Genomic DNA, 6696 nt, shown 5'->3' with positions numbered 1-6696 from the left:
AGTACTCCACAATACTCTGAATACTCTGTCACGGGGGCAAAACAACACAGTTAAGTGGAAAAGATCATAAACCCCACAAAATTGGAAAAGAATATTTAGTACTCATGCATATATGTATAGTAAGGAATGTGTACTTTTGAAATATTGAGCAGGCTTCTGTTATAGACTGCAGAATATGTGAAAGCCAATGCCTTTAATTTTCCCTTACATAACCATTGCAAGAAAATTCTATTTTGGATGGTAATGTGTGAGAGGAAATAAGACATAAAAATGAATACTAATGGCTTGTAGAGACAGAGTGCAGGGCAATTCTCCAAGCAATGTGTTTCCTCTAGTATTATGGACAATTAAATTAATCAGTGTCTGAATTCTGGATGACCAACAGTGGTGGAGACAGTATGGAGAGTATTATACTAATTTTGTGCTAATCAATGGGCTGATAAACTTTTCTTCCTCATAAGCAGGGCTTGTTTTAAAAACGACATGCTCCATACTCTTGGTGCTCATTGAACAGAAAGGGGAGAAAATAAAAGTCCAAGACTTAGCCAAACCAGGAAAAACAGATGGTGAAGACTGGTTTTATAGTTGGAGGGGATAAAGAATTTTCTTCTTGCATAAATGTTTATTTTGTCCAAATCTTACATCCTGTTTTATTACACTGCCAGCATGTAGTCTTCACAAAGTGCTCTGTACCTGCAATCACATCCTGAATAGATCAAGTTAAACCCCTCATCAGGCTTTAACTTAGATCTTGATGAATTCAGCTCAAATGTTTTGTTTGTTTTTTTTTTTTTTTTTTTTTTGCAGGATTTACTTCCCTAGGAGCTTTCCTGCATTCATCGTTCAATTTTTGGAATATCTTACACATGATCTGGGCAGCAAGGCTTTTATGTGCATGCATTCTCACAAATGCCTTTGCCAGCAGGATTGGTATCTCGGAGGAGTGTGAAAGTTGGCTTCTGCTTGCGTTTTCTGCACTTAAGTATTGTTCCCCCAATGTCCACTGTACATCCTAGTGCACCATTTCAAAGTGTGAGATAGAAATGCTTGTGGACAATTGGAAAGAAGTGTTGTGTCCTTTGGAGAAACCTTTGTCCTGCTGTACAACTGTGGCTTCTCTTTTCTCTGTAGCCTGAGCTTTACTTTGCATATGCTGTGGTTATGGAGCATGTGCTCTTTGTGGCCATCACATAGGAATGCTTTTGTCTCCTTGCAGGCTGCAAGGTTTTTATAGTGGACAAGAGCTCTTGAGGAAGCCACTGACTTAACTTAGCATATTTTGTGATTCACTTAAAATGTAGAAAGAGCACTCCAAAAAAACTCAGTTTGGAGAATGAAAAAAGAGGGGCCAGGCTAAGCTAAATGCATGGGTCTGTGTTGTGTTGGATGCTGCTTCAGCTGTGTAGCAGTAACTGCAAAGAAAACACCCCACACAACTGCAGCATGCACATTTGTTTCCACTGCTACATTTGTATGATGCTGGGATATGAAAGAAGGGCAGTCTTTCAAAGTAGTTATATATAGTTCCACACACCACACTTCAGCTGTAAGATGTATGACAAAAGCAGTCAAGAGCTGCTGTCAGTATGTAATTTCACCAAATTCTTCTGCCTGTGCTGCTGCTGCATCAGTTTAAAATAGTAACCTCTCTTTATCCTGTTACCTGCACAATGCAAGTCCATAACCATCAGTTTTGTCTTTTTTTTGTGATAGTTAGCAACTACTGGTCAGATGGTGTCATTTGCACAGGGCCTCATGCAGTGGGCCAAAAGCTTAGTTTGGATTATTCCGGACTTTGTCCAAAAGTGGAAAGTAAAATTTAAAAAAAATCTTACTGGTCCAATATCACTTAGAGTTGGGATTTCTTTTTTATACATACTAAATATGAAACAGGCAGGAGTTTTCTGTTGCACATACTTTGCCAGTGTGAGGAAAAATGAGGATTACATACTCGGTGGAGGAAAAAACCCCAGACCTTTGGGTGTCCTCCAGTTCCTGCCAGTGGGAGAAATGTTTGTTTTAGCATGACATAGAATGGATGTAAACATTTCTTTTTAAACCTCCCTGTGTGGTTACCTCAGTTATTCAGGATGATGTAAGCCACTGACTTTCTCCCTTAAGTGGTTATGGAGTTAACCCAATATATTTTTTTTGGGAGAGGGGAAAGATATATTTTCTAGACAATTATGTGATTGATTAACAGTATATGGAGACAGAGGAATTAAGCAAAAAATAAGTGCCAGAGAGCGCCAAGTTATTGGGAGAATTCTTGGGGTCAGTTTATGATTTGTGGTTGCTGTTTGTTCTCTGGGCTCTGGTGAGGGTGAATGCTCTCTATGCATGGTGACAGCTAGACAGCAGCCAAGGAATCAGGACAACCAGTCCAGCTTACTGTGCCATCTTCAGCTGAGTGGGGTAGTTGCTTGGACTTTTTTGGTTGGTTGGTTGGTTGGTTCTGACCCCCCACACCCTCCTTGGTAAGTGTAGCCCTCCTTCTGTCCAAGCGAGCCAGAGTAGGAGCTGTTGAAATGTACCTGTGGAGCAAACCTGCCAAGATCCTGATGGAGCACTGGGCTGTGCTTGCCAATGGTGCTCAGCCACCATGTGTTTAGATGTGCTCTGGGAGTGCCTTTGCAGGTGAGGAGCCTCAGACCCACGTGACCTTTGCTTAGAGGTTTTTAGTTTAGGCAGTATTTACTGTGAGGTGTAAAATATACAAGTCTAAACTGATATTTAATGTTTTGACTGTGTATTTAATGCTTTTTTTTCCCCCCTCACTAATTGCATGTTTTTCAGTGCTACTTATTAATGTGTTTTTCTCTTTCATTCTCCATTAGCTGTTTTCAGTACAAATGTCCCAGATTTCCAGTGAAAATGTTCATAATGCCAAGTAGACACAAATGAGCCATAAAATTTAAATCTGTAAACTGTAAAAGAACCTCAACCAAACAAAACTCCATAACCAAAACACAAGAAAAACCACTTTTCCTACCTCGTGAATAAGTACATCATGAATGATATGCAATAATAATGAAACTAGGGATTTACATCCAGGTAAAAGATCAGCCAAACTTTAGTGCCTGCCTCTTGGGTGATTTGTTTGATTTTATTACTTGATAGTAGAAAGTGAGGGCTGTGGTTCAGGTATTGTAGATTCTTGCAGAGCAACTGTGGTGTTTAAGTGTGCCACCACAGAACATGACCAAAGGCTTTCTTAGGTGTAACACAGCTTTAGCTGAAACTCTTTCCCAAGCCACTGAATGTCCCATTGAACACAGAGAAGTCTGAATATTGTCCAGCATAGTTCTTGACCATTTGTTTCTGGGGGGAAGTTGGTATAAGTTCCTATAAGTGAGTAGGATGAAAGCAAAATAAATTATGTCCAAAATTAATTATTTCCCTTTTCCTATGCCCTTCTTCCTCTCTGACCTTTTCCTCCATGTATTGAGGCCAAGGGACTTTCCAAGAATTTATTTCACAAACAAACAGCTATAAAGCCTTTAATATTTATAGCATAATCAGTTTGTTTTGATGTCTGAGATAGTTTTGGTCAGAGCCTTCCAGCAAAAATAGCGCTGCCCACAAGACAGTATTTCCAAGTTCTTGATTTGTGCAAGAATTCCTCTCTGCTTAGTAAGCTGTTGGATAAGACTCTTGCTTTGAAGTTACTTAGACCACCCCAAGCAGCCCTTGGTCCTTTAGGTCCAAACACATCAGCTTCTTATCACTGGATAGGAAGAAAGGTCTGTTTTTTCTCCTCTTTCAGAGTTTTGTAATGCTGGATTCATAGGCTGCATTGGAGAGATGGGTGTGGACCTACTGCTGCGGCCTCCTGCCTGCTCTCTCCTGCTGTCTGTGCAGTGGCTACGTGGGGTGGAGAGACAAGAAGGTAAAGGGGAGCCCAGCAGCTAAAGCAGCAGCCCCTCTCTTCCCTCCCTCATGCTCAGGAGATGAGTGACAGGCCTCTGAATAAAAGGCTAGTGGGACAAGATACGCGATTTGCAAAGTTTGTTTTCCTGTAGAAGTGTGGGAACATTGTGGAGGGATGATGTGTCACACAGTGTTAGTGCAGAGGTAATATGAGGGAGTCACTATTTAAAAACCAAAAAGTTTTGGCAGCATATGAGCTCCTGGTATGGCACAGGCATGTTTCACCTAGTGCTGCACAGAGACGCCTTTATTAAGGCAAAGTGAACAAGTGAGCTGGGGCTGTCTGGGAGAGGCAGTGAGGCAGCACCCCGGGGTGCTTATGCCACAAGAAATGCATTTGACCTGCTACTGACTGTGGCTGGCTGTTGTGCTTGGAATGGATGTGGTCTGCGTGGGAAATAAGGCTTTTTAGAAGGATGTGGAACAGGCTCTGGTTTTGGCATCATGACTCATTTTCCCAGTGGTTGACCAAAGGTGGGGAGGTGTGATGAAAAGCTGTGATGAGAAGTACTCCTGCTGTCCTTCTTGCTATCAAGAAATGTCAGGGAGTGAAAACAAACATCACTAGAAATTTGAAGTTCAGAAAACTGGAACCAGCCATGGTAACCAAAGCGCATGACTTCTCCCACAGGTCACTCTTGCAAATGCAGATTTTTCATCTAGTTTGCAATGAAGTATTTGGTGTGTTTTCAAAATGCAGAAGATTTCAAGCACCCTCTGGTCTCACACAGTGTTTGCTGCTCATGTAGCTGGCTGTGAAGAGAGACATCTTGGCTAGTGAGGGTGATTCTGGCAGTGTTGTCTCAGGGCAGGAGCTGTAAGGTGAGAATTGCATCCCTATGACTAGTTTGATACAAGCTTTTTGGGTTGGATATGCGTAACATGCCTACATTTTAAAATGAAGTGGAAATCAGTTATAAAATCCCAAAAAACATCCAAAAGCCATTAGTGGAAAAAGCTGTCAAAACATGGTTCTCTGGTTGCTTTCCAGTACTCTTGCCTAGTTTGCACCCCTAAGACAAAATTCCAGGTTCTGCCTCAGTGGAAGGCAGCACTCTAGGTGACCCCAAAGGCTCACTTCTGTTGTTCAAAGCACAGGCCAAGCAACATTTCTGTTGTTTTTCTCTAGGTATTGAGTGATTTCCAGTGATGACCAGTCTATTCAGTTTCTTGCCACCTTCTCCCTTTGCTCAAGGTGCCCTTGCTGAGCACCTCAGGCAGTTTCAGCATTGTCACACTTGTGTGCCTGCAGAAGGCAGTGTTGTGTTCAACATTCTTGTGCTGATTTGTACTTGAGGACAAAGAAGAAATTCTGCTAAGTAAACAGGGCTTGTCTGGCAAGAGGTTCTGTCCAATGCAGCCACTAGGTCTGATTGTTCCTTCTACTTTGGTGTCAAATCTGAGTGATTGATTAGAGCTGTTCTGATTTATGATTGTAGGGGATGAAATGAAAATAGGATCTTGTTGATGAAGAGGATTCAAATGAACATTTGAACAATATGATAAAGGCCAAAGAAACTAGAGAAGTAAAACCAGGCATTAATTCTTTATCTGAGCAGTGCTAAACAAAAAATACACAAAGTAAATGTGTATGTGTTTTGCATTTGTGTGGGTTTTTTAAATGTCAGCCTACAATATAATTCTACAAGTTTCTAGACAATGACCTGCACGTAGCTGTGGGATACTTAGGATCAAGCTGCTGCTGTATTATTGTCCTGTTGTATTTTGGGAGAGCAGACTGCTTGCAATACCTGGCTTTTCTGTTCCTTCCCAACCCTCCCACTCTAAAACCAATGCACATCACCTCAGGTGGCTTTCAAAATGATAAGCTCATCACTAGATCCTCTTTTCATTGCCCTATTCAGTCCAACTTTTGAGAACAATACAAAATATATTTTTAAAGGCTGAATATGCTGCAATACATAAGCACAGGTAGGTGTAGTTATTGATAGGTTTGAGAACTGGAGCCATTGTAAGGTAACAGATGCGCTGCTGTATTTAAGATGAAAAGTTGTTCTTCAAGTAGAAATTGTTATGTACTTGGACTATTAAATACAGGTTTGATTCAGAAATGCACAAAGCACCATTTGTGCCACTTAAAGTTCACATGGAAAAGCTGAATCATCCAAGCCATCTGAATGATGCACACTATTTGGTAGTTGTTTTCTTCAGCAGGCAGCTGGTGATCTCTCTTCCTGTATTCAGGGCTTGGGTGGGGGAGGAAAAGGAAGAGAGAAAGGAGTCTCCGGGGGTGGGGGGAGCTCTATTGCTTCATGTGTGCAAACTTTATGGTTTTCCTGAGATCTCTCTAAATTTGTGGTAAGTTAAAACTATATTCAGAGGATTCAAGAGACAATATATATTGCAACTAGGTTATAAAGTGTTTTTATTTTAAAGTAATGAGGCTTTATGAACATTTTAGGCATGATTTGTTTATTGTAAGTTATATTTCAAGCAGTTCTTCATGGGGGAAGACATGTGATATGTGCTAGGGCTGGGAATCCTTCAGATTGGTAGCTCCTGTGTCTCCTGCTCTTGAAATGAGGAGGTGAACTGTGAGATTCGTTGCCTCAGTCACCAGGCAAAAAATGGTAACTCAATTTTTCTTGTGCTGCCCGTGTTGTAAACTTAACACTGAATTTACATGTTTGCCTACTGAAGCTCAGTGGTAGTGAAGGGCTGTTTTGTGCTGGAAGAACTCCCAGCTGAGGAGTGGGACAGAGACGTGACAGGGTTGGGGGGAGCAGTAATTTTGCAGACAACCCC

At 41.3% G+C, this 6696-nt stretch overlaps 1 protein-coding gene across 1 annotated transcript in view; it reads left to right on the top strand.

Annotated features, from left to right (window-relative positions):
• The first annotated feature begins 6168 nt into the window (after positions 1-6168).
• Positions 6169-6696, top strand: part of LOC121673019 (interactor protein for cytohesin exchange factors 1-like) — a 55278-nt gene continuing 54750 nt past the window's right edge. The window contains exon 1 of the mRNA XM_042046031.1: positions 6169-6249. The gene's annotated coding sequence lies outside the window, so the exon portion shown is untranslated. The remainder of the gene's footprint in view (positions 6250-6696) is intronic.

This window comes from Corvus kubaryi, unplaced genomic scaffold (genome assembly GCF_017639235.1).
Source record: "Corvus kubaryi isolate FWS band 111438036 unplaced genomic scaffold, C.kubaryi_AGA036_p1.0 65103, whole genome shotgun sequence".
Lineage (NCBI taxonomy): Eukaryota > Metazoa > Chordata > Aves > Passeriformes > Corvidae > Corvus > Corvus kubaryi.
Note: the sequence above shows the minus strand (reverse complement) of the source record. Positions and strands in the feature narration are given on the sequence as shown.